The 21,547-nt window shown below is 43.4% G+C and overlaps 1 long non-coding RNA gene across 1 annotated transcript in view; it reads left to right on the forward strand.

Moving 5' to 3' along the window:
• The window catches only part of LOC149749155 (uncharacterized), a 114,174-nt gene that overhangs the window by 11,082 nt on the left and 81,545 nt on the right, over positions 1 to 21,547 (forward strand). Inside the window, exon 3 of the long non-coding RNA XR_016393291.1 lies at positions 1 to 21,547. This exon is cut by the window's right edge and continues 34,512 nt beyond it. This is a non-coding gene — a long non-coding RNA (uncharacterized LOC149749155).

Below are 21,547 nucleotides of genomic sequence, written 5' to 3' on the forward strand. Positions count from 1 at the left end.
CTTGTGGGATCTAATTCCCCACCAGGGATGGAACCTGCCGCCCCTGCAGTGGGAGCGCGGAGTCTTAACCACCACACTGCCAGGCAAGTCCCTGAACTGAATGTTTTTGATGGTCAATGCAAGTAAGGTCCTCACGGCAAGGCCCTGGAGAAACAAACACAGATGGAATGGCTCCAGTGAAAATGTATGTGTCGATGGGAGTTTTCCTGTTTTTTCCAACTCTCTTGGCTCTTGTTGGGATTTCTTTCAAAGTGGACTTTCCAGCCCCAGGTTGGCTCCCAAGTTAAGAGTTTTATTTTTCCATGTGCATCTCTCCTGAGCTTGCTGGTTGTCTCCTGTGGACGCTCCTGGCTGCCACGCTCCGGCGGCTCAGTTGAGCTTGAGCAGTGCCTGCATTTCTGGAGAAGCGTGCCCTGGCAAGCTCTGAGGGCACATCCTGTCTGACTGGGAGAGGGCACACCCTTGAGAAACAGGTTGTTTCACCCATTGAGAAAACATCTGCTCCCTTAGAGTGCTCAGTGTACCAGGGGAGAGACCTCAGAGAGACCCGAGTCAAGACTTTGTTTGGTTTTTGGATGGATGAAAGGCTTAGCCCAGGGCAGGAAGGCAACAAAACATGTTGAGAGTTTGAAAACCACTCTGAGAGCTAAGATGAACCTTCCACCAATACAGCAGCTAGTGCCCTGAAGGGAAACAATTCTTTCAGTCTTTGCTCACCAAATATGTATTGAGCACCTCCCACGGACTGGATACTGTCTTAGGAGCTGGTATATGCTGGTGAATGAGAGAAATAAGTCCTCTGCCTTCATGGAGTCTATGGTCTCGTGGAGGAAGCAGAAGCTAAGTAAGGAAACAACTAAATAAATAAGAACATTATAAACTAAGACGTACTAGGGAGGAAACAGTGAGCTTGATGGCAGGTAAAAGTGGCAGGAGCAGAGGTTATGCTGCTACTTTACATGAGATGGTTAGAGAAGGCCACACTGAGAAAGCGACCCTAAGCTGAGACCTGAAACATAATAAGAAGCTGAATCTATGAAAAGCCAGAGGAGCAACATATGCAAAGGCTACAAGAAAGGAAGGGGGTGGCATGTGTGAGGACCAGAAGGGTCACCAGTGTGGCTGGAGGATGGGGAGTGGAAGAGAGATAAGAGACCAGGACATGCAAGTCCTGCTGGGCTACAGTAAGGAGTCTGGCTTTTATTCTAAGGGAAGTAAGGAAGCCTTTGAAGGTTTAAACATAGATGGATATCCACACATGTCAGGTCTATAGTCCTCCGCTCTACCAGCTGAGCTCTCAAAGGGTGCATGGAAGGTTTTAAACATAGATGGAATTGGTTGTGAACAGACCTCACCTCCTTGGCTGAGACCTCCTTATCCTGACCATTTAACTCTCCAAATTACTGGGCCCCAGTTTTGTTTTTTTAAATATAAATTTATTTATTTTATTTTTGGTGGCGTTGGGTCTTCGTTGCTATGCGCGGGTTTTCTCTAGTTGTGGTGAGTGGGGGCTACTCTTTGTTGAGGTACGCGGGCTTCTCATTGCGGTGGCTTCTCTTGTTGCGGAGCACGGGCTCTAGGCACGCGGGCTTCAGTAGTTGTGGCTTAGTTGCTCCGCAGCATGTGGGATCTTTCCGGACCAGGGCTCGAACCCGTGTCCCCTGCATTGGCAGGCAGATTCTTAACCACTTCACCACCAGGAAAGCCCTGGGCCCCAGTTTTAAATAAGCCCTTCTCTGCCCTCATGCTAAAGGGTAGAAACTGGGCTGTCAGAAATTCCAGAGACCCATGAGATTCCTGAAAGGCCTGGGCCATGTTAAATCAACTTTCCTAAGTTTCCATCCCTTTGTCTGCTTTTAAGGTGTTGGAATTCAGCATTAAAAGCCTCCTCTTGTCTGAGGCCTGACAAAGCAGAAGAGAAGCACAGAGCATATCACTGATCTCACTACATCTGAAATAAAGATCAAGCCAGCTGCTCTTTAAATTCAAAGTGCAGATTTCCTTTCCTGCCTCCTCTCATTTAACAACTAAAGTTAAGCAACAGGCATTGAACTGGTGAATGACACATTCATCAAAAATCTACCTGGGCGTATTTTCATTATTTATTTACCAAAGCTACAATTAACCCTAATTAAGGCTCATCCATCTTCTCCCCATTGCCCCACCCCACCCACAGAGAAAAACCCAACCCACTTCCCACCTGTTACCCAGAAAAATAGAAACTGCTTTATGAGGGCATGTGGACCCAGAGCCCTCTTACAGAGTCATCATCTGGGTTTTGTTCCATATACTGGCCTGGACCATGGAACATGGAGAACAGGTTGACATCTGTAAGAAATGTAGGGAAAGTGTCTGTCCCAGCTGGAAAGGTGGGATTCTGGCCCGTTTTCCTTCCTACTGACGGATTGTCTTTCTTTGGCCCCTTAAAGGATTCCTGGCTCCTGCTTGACTTCTTTCTTTTCTTTCATTTGTCCCATGAATATTTATTGAGCAGTTAATATAGGTCATGCAAAAATGTCTTGTATGAGTCTTCTCTGGAATGATACAGTAGAAAGGGCATGAATTCTGAAGTTAAAAGACGTCACTGTTGGGCTTCCCCGGTGGCACAGTGGTTGAGAGTCCGCCTGCCGATGCAGGGGACACGGGTTCGTGCCCCCGTCCGGGAAGATCCCACATGCCGCGGAGTGGCTGGGCCCGTGAGCCATGGCCGCTGAGCCTGTGCATCCGGAGCCTGTGCCCCGCAACGGGAGAGGCCACAACAGTGAGAGGCCCGCGTACCAAAAAAAAAAAAAAAAGGCCTCACTCTTGAGTCTAGGAGGTTTCACTTGCCTGGAGCAAAACATTTTACTTCCCAAAGTTTTGGTATCAGCTCTGGCAACCTAAAGGCTGCTCTGAGGATCAACTATAGTGATGAGTATGAAAGCTCTGTAAGTTATAAAGTACTGCAAAATAACAGTTGGTTTTTGAGGATATTGCATTTGTTTTAAGACGGATCTCCTCAGGGTCACTTACAACCTCTAGCCAGGGGAAGCTCATGGAGGTTAAGCTTGACTTGTACATGCCCCATCCAAGGCCCATTGAGCAGCCCTAACAATGTATTCCAATGGTCTCACGTCTTTATAAAATTTGGGAAATAAGGATATTTTAACAGCAACGGTTTAAGACGACTGTGTCTTTCCTCTCCGACTTTCTCACCATCAATCTTTTCCTACTGAACAGTGATGTGTGGCAGTAGGCATTTTTGGTAACTGGCTAAAGAGAAGTTGAGTTGAGGATACATGAAGTTTGGACTGACTGGCATATATATCTGTGATTTGTAGTCACTTCCAGGTTTGGTCATGTTATCACAGGCCTCCTGGTATAGAAATGGCTTCTAAGAATACTCCTGACCCTCCCATGCCAACTCATCGGGCACCATAACATAAAAGTGCAGAGCCAAGGGCAAAATAGTGGTATGAACATGTCCCAAGGTACCCAACACCAGAAATAGATGTAAGTAATGGAGGAGAAATCAGGTTTGGAAAGTAGGGGACCAAAAGCTAGTCTTCAGGAAGTTCTTCCAATCATTAGATGTGTACAGTTGTAAGTGGCAGGCTCAGTTCTCGTCGAAACTTACTTAAAAGTTTGCTACTTCAGAAATACACTTGATGGTACAATGTACACAATTATTAATGCATCATATATTGTTTCTTTTTTGATGGAAATCTTGCAAAATAGAATTGATCACAATTCCTAGGTTTATAGGGCATACACCTGTAGCAGTATTGTCAATGGCAAACACATCTGTGTATGAAGACTCATGTTTTATGCATCAGATCAAATCAGATTACCTCTTAGCCTACTGGATGCTTCTTGTGCTGACAAAGTCTATCAGTTGATGAAAACAAACACAACATTACCATAGACACAGGAAAATGGCCCGAAGAAGCAAGTGTTCCTGTATCAAAAGTCCCATACACATTCCATTAATAAGTCAATGTAAGTAATATAAAAATAATTTGATTACATAATTATGGAGATCAATACAAGAAGCAATTTTAAATTGCTCTTCTGTATACCTTAATTTCAGATTAATTTTGTGTATTTTTTGACAATTACTATGGTTTCTTTCCTCATTCTAAATAAATATTTATTTTGTGTTCTTGATACATAGTTAATTTTGTATCCATAATTTTGTATTAGTTTTTTTTAAAGAAGACTCCCAAATTGTATAAGCTTCAGGCACATAAAAGCCTGGATCTACCCTGCCTGACCAGTGCAAAATGTTGTTACTCCACCATGCCATAAACACGAGTCCAGTATCCCTTCCCTACTCACTGCTCCCCCTTCACCAAGAGCTCCAAGCCCAGCCATACACATTGCTGATCCTAGGACCTTCCACCCAGGACCAGAAGCAGAGCATCCCAGAGTCTGCTAACGAAAAGATTCTCATTAGCGAGCTCCTGAAAGTAAGGGTTAGGGTAGGGTGCCAAGAGAGGCTAAGGAAGGAAGAAATCTGCAGAGGTTACCAAGGCAAATGCCTCTCAGATAAAAGCCATATAGAGCCATCTCACAGTAAAGATATTAAAAGATTGTTTACACATCTCATCCTGCACTAATATTTCAAGTGGTGTAGAATATTTCTGTGGTGTAGAATGCTAGTTGTCTGCCAAAATCCATCTCCCCCTCTTCCATAGACATAGATTTTAGGCCAAGCATAGGGACACTTGTGTAGAGATTCCACTTCCCAGCCTCCTTTGCAGCTGGCTGTAGTCCTGTGGCTAAGTTCACCAGTGGAACATGAGCAGGAGAGATGTGTGTAACTCATACCTGGTTTTCTTTTTTAAAAAAATTGCTTCCCTGGACTTTCTCCTCTCCCCTCCCTGCCAGCTGGCAAGTGACAGGTCTCACGTTTAAACATGTGGATGAGAACAATGCACTGAGCCAGAAGTTCCCAAACTTTCCAGTTCACAGCATCCCCCTAGTGTCTCAGTAATTTTATCATGGTGCTCCTGGGCCAAAAGAAAGAATAGTTGTGTATTTTAAGTAGTTTTGTCCAAACAACCTAACAAGTACTTATGTCCTAACCACTTAGTGTCAAGAACTGTAAAGAGTCTGAGGTTTTATCCTATTTGTAAACTAACAAGTTAGCCAGCCACAATTTTATGGGTGTTGGCAGAAGACAGGAGACTCTTGGGTCAGAGACAATGGAATGCATGACTCATGGCAAGAGCAATAGTCAGCGTATCAGCACTGGCTTTGGTTTCCTGAGCCCCAGTTCCTATGGGGCTCTGTGAAGAGGGTGGTGTGACACCTGCCTAGGCAGCAGGTTGCGTTACAGGAGAGGTGACCTGAGTCTCTTGTTACCAAGCTTTGGCAACCTGAATCTTTTATAACGGATAGTAAGCCTGCCTGATCTTTGCCCTAGAGGGAAACGTTATTTCTTTTTTAAAAAAAATTTTTATTTATTTATTTTTGGCTGTGTTGGGTCTTCATTTTTGTGCGTGGGCTTTCTCTAGTTGCGGCGAGCGGGGGCCACTCTTCATCACGGCGCGCGGGCCTCTCACTGTCGCGGCCTCTCTTGCTGCGGAGCACAGGCTCCAGATGCACAGGCTCAGTAGTTGTGGCTCACGGGCCTAGTTGCTCCGCGGCATGTGGGATCTTCCCAGACCAGGGCTCAAACCCGTGTCCCCTGCCTTGGCAGGCAGATTTTCAACCACTACACCATCAGGGAAGCCCAAGGGAAACGTTATTTCTATTATACTAGGCAGTAAGTAGACCCACCCACCCTTTGTTCCAGAGACAGTCACTATCTCTGTCTTCCAAGCCTATTAGTTATACAAGCATCCTTAAAAAGATAGCCTGGATCAAAGGCAGTCAATGCCTCTGCTTACAACATATGCAAAACAATGAGAGATCCATGGAGAATTGTCTCCCAACATTTAGTAGACGTTTGTAACAAATAATATGCATAAATTGAAAGAGAAAAATTTTACTTTAAACAACTGCAGTCACTTGGTGATGGAATGTGTATACCTATGGGGCACTGCACAACTCCTCAAACCTTGGAATCAGATTGGACACCACCACCCCATTCCCTGTTCCACAATGATTTTCTTAGAGGACTTGCTTTTTATCACGGCAATCACCAAAAACCTAGATTCAGAAATATCTCGTGTCATCAAAAGGAAAGCAGTGCTATCTCATGTTGAAACTGTGAAGAACCTCAAGCTAGTAGTTTATGTGGTGTATATCAGATGTTGAGGATTACTGTGTTTTCCTCAAAAATCTGACATGTCCCATGGTGCTCTTGTGAGCTCACTGAGGCTCTTTGGGACAACTTGGGAACTGTAGCCCTAAGCAGTGGTGGAAGAAGCACTGATTCTAAATGATCACACAGAGTAGCGCTGTTTCAGTAGCCTAGACTAAATGGTTGTTATTATACCAGAGAGAAATAAACTTCTGTCCTCTTCCAGTCAGATCTGTGGATGTTTTTGTTGCAGTAGCATAATCTCTATCCTGACTAGTACAATCTCCTAATAAATTCGGCTGCGTCTCATAATGTAGTATTTGATGACATGTCCTTACATTGTGAAAACAGTATTCACTATGTGTTTCTTTTGTCTTTCCACCCTCAGTCATCACCTCAGTCCACATTTATTGAGCCCCTGCTATGCACTGGCAGTGGGTTAAATCAAATCCAAGTCCACTTCTATGTTCCTCAGACCCCTCAGCTGCAGGCCAGCTGCTTTTGACCATTCAGCCACATCTAAGCAAGTCCCCTCCCCATTTAGTATATAGGGTCTGGAAGTTGCATTGATGCTTTACTCCCAGGAGTAGCTGGTGTGCCTTCATTGCTGGCTGGGCTTGGACCTGGAACTCAATGAGGAGAACTTGGGTGATCTGAACTGAAACACGTGCATCAGTCCTTTTTGGCCAGTCTGGTTAGAACTAAGAACCTTCGGACCAAAAGCCAATCTGACACATCCAGCAAGACACAGAGAATGTGTCCAGAAAGAAGCAGGCAGGCAGCAAGATAGAAGGTACTTGTTTTCACTGCCTAGTGCTGAGCTGGCCTGAATTGCTGCTGGGGTAGTGAGCACTGTGTGTGTCTGAAAAAGGGAAGCAGGAAGGAGAACAGACTCTTGGTCCGTCATTGATTGAAGGGAGAGAAGAGCCCAAGAGCTGGCCTTGGGTAGCATTGGGATAAGCAGGCCCTATGTCCACTCACTATTTTGCAACCTGGGGCTCTCACACACACACACACACACACACACACACTGAGCTAGGAATGGGCACTGATACCCTCCAGTTCTGCAGCATGGAGAGAAGAGAATGCTGAAAGAGTTTCAGTCTTCCCACACCCAAAATGAGTGACATTTTAATGTACATTGATCGCTAGTAAATTTGATCCGATAAGAGTCCTAGAGGGACTTCCCTGGTGGCACAGTGGTTAAGAATCTGCCTGCCAATGCAGGGGACACGGGTTCGATCCCTGGGCCGGGAAGATCCCACATGCCGCGGAGCAATTAAGCCCCTGCACCACAACTACTGAAGCCTGCATGCCACAACTACTGAAGACTGCGCGCCTAGAGCCCGTGCTCCGCAACAAGAGAAGCCACCACAATGAGAAGTCCACGCACCGCAACGAAGAGTAGCCCCCCTCACTGCAACTAAAGAAAGCCCATGTGCAGCTATGAAAACCCAACACAGCCAAAAAAAATTTTTTAAAGTCCTAGAATTTGAACAATCCATACCAACTTTCTTCTTTTTTTCCTCCTTTTTTCTTCTTTTTTTCTTTTTTTTTTTTTGTGGTACGCAGGCCTCTCACTGTTGTGGCCTCTCCCGTTGCGGAGCACAGGCTCCGGACGCACAGGCTCAGTGGCCATGGCTCACAGGCCCAGTCGCTCTGCAGCATGTGGGATCTTCCTGGACTGGGGCACGAACCCATGTCCCCTGCATCGGCAGGCGGACTCTCAACCACTGCACCACCAGGGAAGCCCCCAACTTTCTTCTTGATGACAGCACAGGGAAGAGGAGAAAGTTGATGGAGGGGGTGCTTTGCCTCTCTTAAAGCATGTTCTGTGTAATACTCATGGACTTATTATAATAGGAAGAGTCCATTTACCTAAGGATCTCAGAAGGGTTGAAATAAAGCAAGATTTTAGGTAAACTTTGAATAAATGAGAAAATTTGTCTTTGATTTCTGGTTTCAAAATCCACTGTTATATGTTATCATTTTTTAACTTGTAGATTGGCTTAAACTACTGTTTTATTGGAAATACTTCTATTATTTTATTGAAAGATAAATATACAACCAATAAAAAGAATCAAGCAGTACAACTCTTAGCCAATAGGACAGGTGAAAAGTGACATCTTGTTTGTTTTTGGCTGCATTGGGTCTTCATTGCTGCACGCCAGCTTTCTCTAGTTGTGAGGACCGGGGGCTACTCTTCATTGTAGTTCACAAGCTTCTCATCGCAGTGGCTTGGGCTTCTCATTGCCATGGCTTCTCTTGTTGCAGAGCATGGGCACGAGGGCTCAGAAGTTGTGGCTCGCAGGCTGCAGGGCACAGGCTCAGTAGTTGTGGGGCACGGGCTTAGTTGCTCTGTGGCATATGGGATCTTCCCCGACCAGGGGTCGAACCCGTGTCCCCTGCACTGGCAGGTGGATTCTTAACCACTGCACCACCAGGGAAGTCATGTGATATCTTGTTTTTATTTGCACCACTTTAATGATGAATGAAGTTGAGCAGCTCTTCCAATGTTTAAAAGCTTTTTCTGTGAACTGCCTCTTCACATCCTTCATCCATTTCTTTTCTTTTTATGCTATTGGTATTTTTCTTGTTTTGTAACAGTTCTTTAAAGGAGATAAAGGAAATTCGCATTTTGTCTGTCATAACTGTTTTAAGTATTTTTCTGGGATCTTTTACGTTGTTTAAGGTGTTTTTTCCATGCAGAATTTTTTTTTTTGCCCGTGCCACATGACATGTGGGATCTTAGTCCCGTGACCAGGGATTGAACCCATGGTCCCTGCAGTGGAAGCATGGAATCTTAACCACTTGACCACCAGGGAAATCCCCACCATGCAGAAATATTTGATAATTTAATGTTCTTTTTTATGAATTCAAGGTAACATGTCTTTTTCCATTCTGGGATTTTAAATAATTTTTCCAGTGTCTTCTTCTAATAATTTATAGGCTAAACTCTTTAGGTTTGCATCTGTTCTCCATTTGGAATTTGTTTCAGTGTATAGAATTAACTGGAGACTTAGCTTTGCTTTTCTTCAGGTGGCCAGCCAGTCGCCCCAGCACCATTTACTTAAAAATCCTTGTTTCTTATGATTTGAAATGCTACCTTTATCATAGCCTAAATTTTCACAGTTTTGGGTTGATTTCAGAGTTCCCTTTCCTGAGGCATTCGTTTGACTGTCTAGTCAGAGTCTAGTACCAACCTACTTTAATTAGATAGCACCTATATTATATTAAAAATACATATTATTTATCAGATGTGCAAAGATAATAATAGCTTACATTTATTAACACTTACACTGAACCCTATGCAATTGCTGATTTTTTTTTACTGTTTATTAATTTCAAATGGCTCAACCTGAGATATTCAGGTTCATTGCTAAGCACTTTACAAAAATTAATTCACTGAATCTGCACAACAACCCAAAAGTACATATTATTACGCTCCTTGTATTATAGATTACGTAACTGAGGCACAGAGATATTAAGTAATTTGCTCAAAATCACACAGCTAGAAAGTAGCAGAGCTGTGATTCTAATTTAGGTACTCTGAAGCCATAGCTTATGCTCTTAACTACCATACTTTACAGACTCTAAAGAAAAAAAAAACAGGGAGGGAAGCTGTCAATGTGCAGTGTAGGCAGGGATGTAAGAAAAACACACTCATTAAATATATAAATTGTTACCAATTTTTTAAAAACTAATTTTTCAATATGCATCAACATTTAAAATACACCTACCTTTGACAGCAGTTCAACTCCTAAGAATTTACCATAATGATCTAAGAGTTCAGAAACACAGAGGAGTGTCTATTGGGATGTTCACACTTTACCACAGTGCTCTGCTTCTTGACCTCTTCCCCAGTAAGGGTTAGGAGCCCCTCAATTTGTGAACGTCATGATTTTGCCCTAAATTGGCCCCAGTCTTGTCTCTATGAATGTTAAATATGCATGTTTAACATGAATGTTTAAACGATATGTAACGGATAATCTCATGCTGTCATTAGAGCGAGAAACTGCCTCCCCAACAGACCAAATCGCAAACCATTTTTCTACGAACTGAAAAGAGAAAAAGTATTTGACCTGAGGGCTTATCTTTATGTGTAAAAGACATAGGAGGTGAGACACACTTGGTTAATTTTAATCAAGCTGTTATAATGCATGATATCAAAAATAATTTTTAACGCATTTATTGTTAATGAATTTGAAGAGCAAGTACTTGAAGAGCAAGTGACAACTGAATTCAGAAATGAACATTTTATTCCACAATAATTCTTTGCACTTAAAGCATAAGCTCACTATTAAATTACTCAGTTGTTTCCCACACGGACATCAAAGGATTAGAATATGTTATCAATGTTACCTGGGAAAATTATACTTACGTTCTTGCTGAAATGTTTATGACCCAACTGCAGATGAAGAATTTCTACTTTTCTTCATTAGCTGGAGGTAGCTTAAATAAATTTCTCTATTCCTAGTTTTTCAATGGCAAAAGCTGGAAAACCATTAGACTTGGCAGGCAGAGCAAATGGCCTTGGGATTGGTCCAGGATAATGGTTCAGTCGTGGGGTCAGAAGGACTAACTGGTGCTTCTGGCTCTGCACCACTCCCTGCAGCCCCTCGTCTCCCAGGTCATGGGGGTCATTCAACCTGCTTCTCTGCCCTCACAGTCCCATCCTGTGGGGCATTTGGTGGTTTACTGAATCTGGGTTCTCTATAAAACAAATACATTTATTATTATAAGTCAATATATTTTTTAAAGATAAGATTTTTTTTTTTTTTTTTTTTTTTTTTTTGCGGTGCGCGGGCCTCTCACTGTTGTGGCCTCTCCCGTTGCGGAGCACAGGCTCAGGACGGGCAGGCTCAGCGGCCATGGCTCACGGGCTCAGCCGCTCTGCGGCATGTGGGATCTTCCCGGACCGGGGCACGAACCCGTGTCCCCTGCATCGGCAGGCGGACTCTCAACCACTGCGCCACCAGGGAAGCCCCAAGATAATATATTTTTAAAACACAATTTTTTCATTAGAAAATATTTTACTAATGTACTGAGAGTCCTATGAAATTAGTCCCTGTTTTGTTAGAAACATATTACTTCTAAATATAGGTTGTTGCTAAATGTCTATCTTAGGGCACAAGTAAAAAAAAAGTTGTTATTTACATAATGGAATACTACTACACAAAGAAAGAATAAGGGCACTCAAAATATGGATACAAAAATTTCTCTGAGATATATTGTAAAACAAAACAAAAGCAAGTTGCAAAAATGTATGTATAACAATGGAATATTAATTAAGCACCAGTGAGAATGACTAAATTACAACTACATTTGTCAATATGGAAGAATCTCACAAACATAATGTTGAGAGAAAGAATCCAGGCACAATCTTACTGAATAATTCCATTTATGTAAGGTATACATAGACTGCAAAAGTAACGCATGCTGTTAAAAGTCAAGGTTGCCTAATTTATATAAATATAGCAAAAGTATACTGTTAAAAATGAGAATAGTGGACTCTTGAGGGATGTAGTGACTGGAAGGGACATTGAGGACATTGAAGGGGCCAAGGGGTTCAGGTAGTGATGTTTCTTGATCTCAGTACTGGTAACATAAATATGTCCAGTGTATGAAAATTAATTGAGGTGTGCATTCCTTTTTGGTTTTTTTTGTTTTTGGCCACACTGCACAGCTTGTGGGATCTTAGCTCCCCGACCAGGGATTGAACCCGGGCCCCAAGCAGTGAAAGCACCGAGTCCTAACCACTGGACCACAAGGGAATTCCCTGCATTATTCTTTATGTTATTCTTCAGTTAAAAGGTTTTTAAATTTTAAACTGTGCGTAGGATGCCACCATTTGTGCAGAAAACATCTCTGGAAGTATAATAAGAAACAAACTGCCCCTCTGTTTCCTGTGAATAAGCAAACTGTATAGTACGGAGAGAGACTGGATGACTGGAGGATAGAAACAAGAGGAAATTTTCATGTTTACACCCGTTTATACTTTTTGACTTTTGAATCATTTGAGTGTATTACCTATTCAAAAAAGTAACTTTTTTCTGATAGTTTTTTATTTTTTTCCAATAGCTTTTTTTTAAAATTAATAAATTTATTTATTTATTTTTGGCTGTGTTGGGTCTTCGTTGCCGTGCGCGGGCTTCTCATTCTGGTGGCTTCTCTTGTTGTGGAGCACGGGCTCTAGGTGCGCGGGCTTCAGTAGCTGGGCTCAGTATTTGTGGCTTGCGGGCTCTAGAGCGCAGGCTCAGTAGTTGTGGCGCAGGTGCTTAGTTGCTCCGCGGCATGTGGGATCTTCCCGGACCAGGGCTCGAACCCGTGTCCCCTGCATTGGCAGGCGGATTCTTAACCACTGTGCCACGAGGGAAGCCCCCTGATAGCTTTTTAAAAATTATTTTAGGAGTAAATTTACACTGACCAGGGACTTCCCTGGTGGCCCAGTGGGTAAGACTCCATGCTCCCAATGCAGGGGGCCTGGGTTCGATCCCTGGTCAGGGAACTAGATCCTGCATGCCACAACTAAGAAGTCTGCCTACTGCAGCTAAGACCCAGGGCATCCAAAATAAATATTAAAAAAAAATTTTACACTGGGCATGCTGCTAAATATAATCATGTTGTTTTAATTTTTTATTGAAGTATAGTTGATTTACAATGATGTGTTAGTTTCAGTGTATAGCATAGTGATTCGGTGAATATATATATATTCTTTTTCAGATTCTTTTCCATTATAGGTTTTTATAAGGTATTGAATATAGTTCCCTGTGCTATACAGTAGGACCTTGTTATTTATTTCACATATAGTAGTGTATCTGTTAATTCCAAGTTCCTAATTTATCCCTTGCCTCCCACTTTCCCATTTGGTAATCAAAAGTTTGTTTTCTATGTCCGTGAGTCTCTTTCTGTTTTGTAAATAAGTTCATTTGTATCATTTTTTTAGATTCCACGTATAAGTGATATATAGTATTTGTCTTTCTCTTTCTGACTTACTTCACTTAGTATGATAATCTCTAGTTGCATCCATGTTGCTGCAAATGGCATTATTTCAGGTTTTTTTATGGCTGCGCTGTATTCCATTGTATATATGTACCATATCTTCTTTATCTATTCATCTGTTGATGGACATTTAGGTTGTTTCCATGTCTTGGCTATTGTGAATAGTGCTCCTATGAACATAGTGGTGCATGTATCTTTTTGAATTAGAGTTTTGTCTGGATATATGCCCGGAGTGAGATTGCTGGGTCATATGGTAATTCTATTTTTAGTTTTCTGAGGAACCTCCATACTGTTTTTCATAGTTGCTGCACCAACTTACATTCTCCCGCAACGGTATAGGAGAGTTCCCTTTTCGCCACATTCTCTCCAGCATTTGTTACTTGTAGAGTTTTTAATAATGGCCATTCTTAACGGTGTGAGATGGTACCTCATTGTAGTTTTGATTTGCATTTCTCTAGTAATTAGCGATGTTGAGCATCTTTTCATGTGCTTATTGGCCATCTGTATGTCTTCTTCGGTGAAATGTCAATATAGGTCTTCTGCCCATTTTTTTTTTTTTTTTTTTTTTTTTTTTTGGCAGTACGCGGGCCTCTCACTGTTGTGGCCTCTCCCGTTGCGGAGCACAGGCTCCAGACGCGCAGGCTCAGCGGCCATGGCTCATGGACCTAGCCGCTCCGCGGCATGTGGGATCTTCCTGGACCAGGACACGAACCCGTATCCCATGCATTGGCAGGAGGACTCTCAACCACTGCGCCACCAGGAAAGCCCCTTCTGTCCATTTTTTGATTGGGTAGTTTGTTTTTTTGTTGTTGAGTTGTATGAGCTGTTTGTATATTATGGAAATTAAGCCCTTGTAGGTCCCATCGTTTGCAAATTTTTTTTTCCAATCCGTAAGTTGTCTTTTCATTTTGTTGATGGTTTCCTTTGCTGTGCAAAAGCTTATAAATTTGATTAGGTCCCATTTGTTTACTTTTGCTTTTATTTCATTTGCCTTAGGGGACTGACCTAAGAAAACATTGCTGGTGAATTCCCTGGAGGTCTAGTGGTTAGGACTCGGTGTTTTCACTGCTGGGGCCTGGCTCGATCCCTGGTTAGGGATCTAAGATCTCACAAGCAGCACACTGCGGCCAAAAGAAACCCAAAACAAAACAAAACAACAAAAAAAAGGGACTTCTCTGGTGGTGCAGTGGTTAAGAATCCACCTGCCAACGCAGGGGACACAGGTTCGAGCCCTGGTCCAGGAAAATCCCACATGCCTCAGAGCAACTAAGCCCATGCGCCACAACTACTGAGCCTGTGCTCTAGATCCTGCAAGCCACAACTACTGAGCCCTCCTGATGCAAGTACTGAAGCCCACATGCCTAGAGCCCATGCTCCGCAACAAGAGAAGCCACTGCAATGAGAAGCCCATGCACCACAATGAAGAGTAGCCCCCGCTTGCCACAACTACAGAAAGCCTGCGCACAGCAGCAAAGACCCAACACAGTCAAATAAATAAATCTTTTCTAAAAAATCCAAAAAACAAAAAAGACCATTGCTACAATTTATGTCATCAAATGTTTTGCTATGTTCTCTTCTAGGAGTTTTATGGTGTCATGTCTTATATTTAAGTCTTTAAGCCACTTTGAGTTTACCTTTGTGTACGGTGTGAGGGAGTGTTCTATCTTCATTGGCTTAGAACCAGTGAAGTGCTGTGGCTGTTCAGCTTTCCCACCACCACTTGCTGAAGAGACTGTCTTTTCTCCATTGTATATTCTTGCCTCCTTTGTTGAAGATTAATTGACCGTAGGTGTGCAGGTTATTTCTGGGCTCTCTATTCTGTTCCACTGATCCAATCATATTATTTTAAATAAAATCTTTTATTTAGGAATTTTCTACAGGAATTTATTCCTGTACAAAATTTATTAGGAATTTTGTAAACTATGGCTTTTGTAAACTGTAATTTATTAGGAATTTTGTAAACTGTGGCTCAGGGTACCTTTCCTTAAAAATTGCTACACTCTGAGATAACTGGTTCTCCAGATGAAGAATATATTACAGTACAAATTGTCAACAGAAGAAAGATTTTCAGAGTCTTCACATCTTGTTGAAGTCTGAGGAGGAGAATGTTTTAGGCAATGAAGACCATTTCAAGAAGCTGAAGGGCAATTGGAATACAGTTTGTAATGGGATTTCATCTTATGTCCTCTAAGAAGATCAGCTTGTCCTGCTCTCTTTGTGCATTTTAATCTGCTAGACACCCTGGCAGACAAGTTCTCTACACTGTGTATATGCAGGCCTGTGGACCCATGTTATTTCCAATTTGAGTTCAATCTCCCGCCATCATCAAGATCTTCACCTGCCATCCATGTGGGTTGCTGGGTGGTCCATCTGAAGTCCCCATGCCTGCCATGAGGGGCTGAGGAAGCCCTTGGAGAGGACTGCTCCTAAAGGAAGAGGGAACCAGACAGGACAAGTTTGTGCAGAAGAGAGATGTGATGTCAAGTAGAGTTTGGGGGCTGCCATTCAGCCTGGTGTCTCAGCCTGGGATCCCCATATAATCGTGTCTGAGTGCTATGGGAGCAGCAAATAAAAGAGCTTTCAGTTAAAGAACACTCAATTAAAACAAAACCAAAAACCTCTGTGAGACGGTGAAAGAACATAAGCAACGCTGTTCGTATTCATTTCCTAAGGCGGCTGTAAAAAGTTACCACTACTGGGCTTCCCTGGTGGTGCAGTGGTTGAGAGTCCGCCTGCCGTTTCAGGGGTTACGGGTTCGTGCCCCGATCTGGGAAGATCCCACATGCCGCGGAGCGGCTGGGCCTGTGAGCCATGGCCGCTGAGCCTGCGCTTCCGGAGCCTGCGCTCCGCAACAGGAGACGCCACAACAGTGAGAGGCCCGCGTACCGCAAAAGAAAAAAAAATTACCACTACTGGGTAGATGAACACAAGAGAAATTTATTGTGGCACAATTCTGAAGTCCAGAAATCAGAAATCAAGATGTCAGCAGGACTGTACTCCCACTGGAGGTCCTAGGGGACAATCCATTCCTGCCTCTTCCATCTTCTGATGGCTGCCTTAGCATTTCTGGGCTTGTGGCCTCATCATTCCAAATCTCTCTTCATGTTACCTTCTCCTCTGTATGTCTGGCTTTTCTCCTCTGTGTCTGTATCTTATAAGGATACATATGGTTGCATTTAGGGCCCACTAAGATAAGCACTTCCTCTCAAGATGGGTAATTTAATCACGTGAGCAAAGACCTTTTCTCCCCAATAAGATAACATTCACGGATTCCAGGGATTTGATGTGGATATCTTTTGGGGGCTATTTTTTGGCTTACTACGTGACTCTTAAATACCCTAATAACAGAGTAAAATTTAAACTAAGAGACAAGGTGCTCTCCCCCTGCTTTGCCCTGCACCTCAGTAGCACAAGGGGACAGTGCAGGATGCTGGCCGCAGAGCCCAGGGACATAACATTGTAATTGAGCTGATTTAATACTAAAGACCCAAGAGAAGCGCCCTGTGGGCATCCAGAATTCTTTAAAATGAGGAGTGGGGAGAACTTTGCAGGGGGCTGGGATCCTGCATTAGCAGGAGAGGCAAGAACACCCTAAGACTTTACTATTTGAACAGTTTGTAACAAGACCAGTACACAAAGCCTGTGGCTGGCTTGGAGGAGGTCCAGAAGAGGCTCCCTGCACCCCCTAGTTTGCAGCTGTTAATCTGACAGGTCAGCCTTTTCCAAGGGACTCAACTCCTGGCCCCTAGGGCTGCAGCGTGCTCTGCCTCTGGGGGAATAGCCAGCTTGGTACTTGTCAAGGCTTCACTGCCCGACCCCAGGCAGCTTGGTCCTTCAGGCTGATTCTGGGTCTGGATGGTGTGTTCCAGGCCCAGCCTGGGCCAGTTTCAAAGGTCACCCCTGTGCCATCTCAAACCAGCTTGGGCTCTGGGAGATGTAAGATGGAAATGGCCAAAGATCCAGGGTATACACCAGGCCAGAGGCAAAATGCTGGCAGTCTGTGGGCTTATGCAGTGGGAAAATACTCAGACATAGTGCAGTGGGATCCGCCATACCTAGGCATTGCAGGCAGCACCAGTGTATCAAACAATCTGAGAGCTACGGGCAGCTAGGGTATGCTGGTAGGGCTGGATGGGCTTGACATTGTTAAACACTTAGTTGTGTATGTGGGCAAGTCTTGAGGTCTCTGAGCAGAACCTGAGCTTTGTTTTTGTTTTGCTGTTAAGAAAGTACAAGTACAAATTATGTTATTGTCTTTTTCCCTGATGGCCTGCCTACTGATCTGTTGCTGGAGAGAATCCAGCGCACCTCCCACAAATACTCAAGTAGCTGGGGAGTGTCCTGGCACCCAACCTTCTATTCTGCCCTGTTAGTGTGAAGCCCCTGCTCAGGCCGTCAAGCGGGAGGGACACAGGATGAAATATGGCATCTCTGGAGCCTTGGGTTTAGTACTGAATTAGGAAAGACTGTTGCAGTGGAAAGCCTGGGATGGGGGTTCAGGGGCTAACTTCCAGGATTTGACTTTCAGTGATAAGACATGGAGGTGGGTGGGTTTAGTGCAAAGACTGGGTTTTACTCACCAGGAGCCTATTCAGCTCTGCAGGGGCTAAACCTAGGTGCTTTTTTTTTTTTTAATATGGTTGTTTTGATCTCCAGCTTCCTGCAGTATCAGTTTCTGTCAGACTAGCTTGTTAAAAAAGCACTTTGAGTAAATATCAGGGGCCAGGATGAAAGTCAAATAAGGAGACTTAAAAAAATGTTTTGTTTTCACATAACTTGAATTTCATTCCCACTCAGGGTTAAACAAACTTCTCTTCAGAATAAAGAATGCCCATTGGCTTGGGCGAAGTTTCGGAGCTGGGGGAAAAACAAGCTAGAGCCCTGGAGTTGGAGACCCACCCTATGGTATTGCAGGCATTTGGTTGCATCTACGGGCTTTAAAACACTAAGAACAAAATTAGAGAAGAGTTGTACCTTTTGTTATAAACTAGCTTTGTTCCTGAAAAATTATATGAAAAATTTCTAAACTGACTCCTATTCATAGTGCAATAGATGAGCTCTCCAAAGAACCTTCACCAGAAAGTTTCATAAAGCAAGCCTCAGGACTTCCCTGGTGGTCCAGTGACTAAGACTCCGTGCTCCCAATGCAGGGGTCCCAGGTTCGACCCCTGGTCAGGGAACTAGATCCCACATAACGCAACTAAGAGCCTGCGTGCCGCAAATAAGACCTGGCACAGCCAAATAAATAAATAAATAAAAGCAAGGCTCTTGCAGGGCCAGGATTAGAGTGAAGCAAGTAAGGGGTGGCCAAAATACTTAGCAATCAAGATGAATAATATGTTAATGTAATATTCTAACAAATCAAAATTAAGGCAAAAAATCCATGATGAACAAATCGTCAAAATCTTAAATGAAGACAGGTCCTGTCCATGAGTCTTTTTTTTTTTTCAGCAAGTAAAAAGATTTATTACCATTCCAGGTTTCATATGAGTCCAGAACCCAGGGCTAGTCATGGGTGATTACATTGTGTTTGTGACACTTTCTTTGAGGTTTCAAGCACCTGCAATTGCTTCAGGTGAGGATAAGGTTACTTCTTCTCTGATTGAGGGATGGAGAGAAATTTTCAGGTGTCAACCCCCATGATACCCTCATCACTCACTACCTTGCTAAAAGTGACCCCGTCCTTTTGTCTCCACTGAATGCAAACATCTTAACGACTGCTTATGTATTCAATTACTGTGCATGTGGATTTTATCACATGTTCTTAGTATCTCTATCAGTGTTGCCTGGATTAATTTGAAAGTCTCCCTGAGATAGACTTTCAGCTGAAGTCTACAGTGGACAGTGACCCTCACGATTAGACATATGGACTGGATGACAGTGATGATGATCAGTGGCATCCTAGTAACCACCAGATATAGAGTAGAATTGTTTCGTGAAAACTATGTGCAGGATCACCGTGTGATGAGCCGTACGGGGACCCAGGGGGGTGCAGAGACAGAAAAGAAAATAGGAGGTTAAATCCACTTCGACTATATGTGGGAGCCTGGGATGACATTCTGAAGAAGTACCACTGATATTTACTTTTTTCTTTGTTCCCTTTTGCCCAGTGGGTAGAAAATCCCCTCCTTGGGCAGACACTGCTGCCCTGGAAGACCAACTGTGCAATGATGAATAAAAGGGTGGTGTGCTGGGTATTTTCCATTCTTTCCCACCAGATGCACTTTCTCAACAAGGATCCCTGGTGCCCTGTCTTTGAGTTGGGTTAGGAAAATGGGAGGCAACAGCAGAAGATAGAGGAGGGAGAAGAGAAGCGTTGGGGTATTTAGTCCCCTGGCTCCCTTCCAGCTGGGCTTCAGATTGGCTGCATTCTTCCACTGAAGGGTCCAGCTGTTCAGTGCCTCTTCTCAGTTGTTGTCTCTGAGCTTTGTAACTACTCCCTCCCCCTGTCTCTTTAGACCTGGGGTAGGGGGTGTTCTAGCCCTGAGGGGTCTCAGCATTCCTCATCTGTTTCCTTAACCCTACCCACACCTCGTAAATAGCCTTATATTAAACCCTCTTCCTCCATTGACCTCTGTTGGTGTGGCATCTGTCTGTGGCAGGACCCTGACTGATGTCAGTCGTAGGTGCCTATCACCCAGCAAAGGTGGGGCAGAGTCCCAGCCTCAGGACCCTTGGCTCTGGCAGTTACCTTTCCCCTTAGAGAATAAAGCAGCCCTGCCTGGCATTTCCTGGCTATAGATCCTGTGCACAGTCAGGTGCACCTGTGAATGAGTGAGCTGCAGGAAGTTTAAAGAATGGAGGATTCCCATTAGCATCATCTCTGTCTCTTTGGATTTAAAATATTTATTCAAGAATTTGAAGCTTGACCTCATTCCCAAGGACGACATCCAATCACCTGCCACTGAGAGGGGACAGCCCTTAGTCAGCATAAATAAATACAGCCCCAGCAATTGTGTTACTATTAAGCTTTCTTCCTTGTTCCAAAGTACTGGGAAGAGCAGACATTTCAGGCCCCAGACAAGATGCTCTGTATCTCTGCAGCTGTGAAGATGACAGGCGATATCAAAAGATCAAGGGACTTTGCTGCGCTCACTGAGGTACCATCTGCATCCTCCTGTACCTTTAACTTGGTGTCTCATACCTAATGGCTTCCAGGACATCCCCAACCCCCTTTTGTACCACCTCTGTCTCCAGGTATGCCTCAACAAGGAAGCACTGTAGCCCTGATAACTTGGCAGGTAACTTACAACCCTAAGGAAAATTGACCTTAGGATGAAGCTAAGGACAATGGAGTGGAGGAGTGGAAAGAACCTGAGTTCTTTTTTTAAAAAAATTTTATTGGAGTATAGCTGATTTACAATGTTGTGTTAGTTTCAGGTGTACAGCAAAGTGAATCGTTATACATATACACGTATCTGCTCTTTTTTAGATTCTTTTCCCTTATAGGTCATTACAGAGTATTGAGTAGATTTCCCTGTGCTATACAGTAGGTCCTTATTAGTTATCTATTTTATATATAGCAGCGTGTATATGTCAATCCCAATCTCCCAATTTATCCCTCCCTTCCCTTTCCCCCCTGGTAACCATAAGTTTGTTTTCTACATCTGTGACTCTGTTTTACAAATAAGTTCATTTGTATCGTTTTTTTAGATTCCACTTATAAGTGATATCATATGACATTTGTCTTTCTCTGCCTGACTTACTTCACTCAGTATGATAATCTCTAGGTCCATCCATGTTGCTGCAAATGACATTATTTCTTTCTTTTTTATGGCTGAGTAATATTCCATTGTGTATGTCTACTACATCTTCTTTATCCATTCCTCTGTCAATGGACATTTAGGTTGTTTCCATGTCTTGGATATTGTAAATAGTGCTGCAATGAGCATTGGGGCGCATGTATCTTTTTGAATTATGAATTTCTCCAGATACATGCCCAGCAGTGGGATTGCTGGATCATATGGTAGCTCTATTTTTAGTTTTTTAAGGAACCTCCATGCTGTTCTCCATAGTGGCTGTACCAATTTACATTCCCATCAGCAGTGTAGGAGGTTCCCTTTTCTCCACACCCTCTCCAGCATTTATTGTTTGTAGATTTTTTGACGATGGCCATTCTGACCAGTGTGAGGTGATAGCTCATTGTAGTTCTGAGGATGTCACTGAGAAACTGAGGCACACTGTTACTGCAGCCCATCCTAATTCTGGATTTACACTATAGTGACACAGTGAGATCCCTTTTGGTTTTCATCAGTTTAGTCAGGGTGTTCTGTTTCGTTCAGTCAAAAGCAACATAACTCAAGAGTATCTACAAAA

The sequence above is a fragment of the Delphinapterus leucas genome, chromosome 5 (assembly GCF_059928025.1).
Source record: "Delphinapterus leucas isolate spDelLeu-1000000601 "Yukka" chromosome 5, BTC_Dleu_Yukka2, whole genome shotgun sequence".
Taxonomy (NCBI): Eukaryota; Metazoa; Chordata; class Mammalia; order Artiodactyla; family Monodontidae; genus Delphinapterus; species Delphinapterus leucas.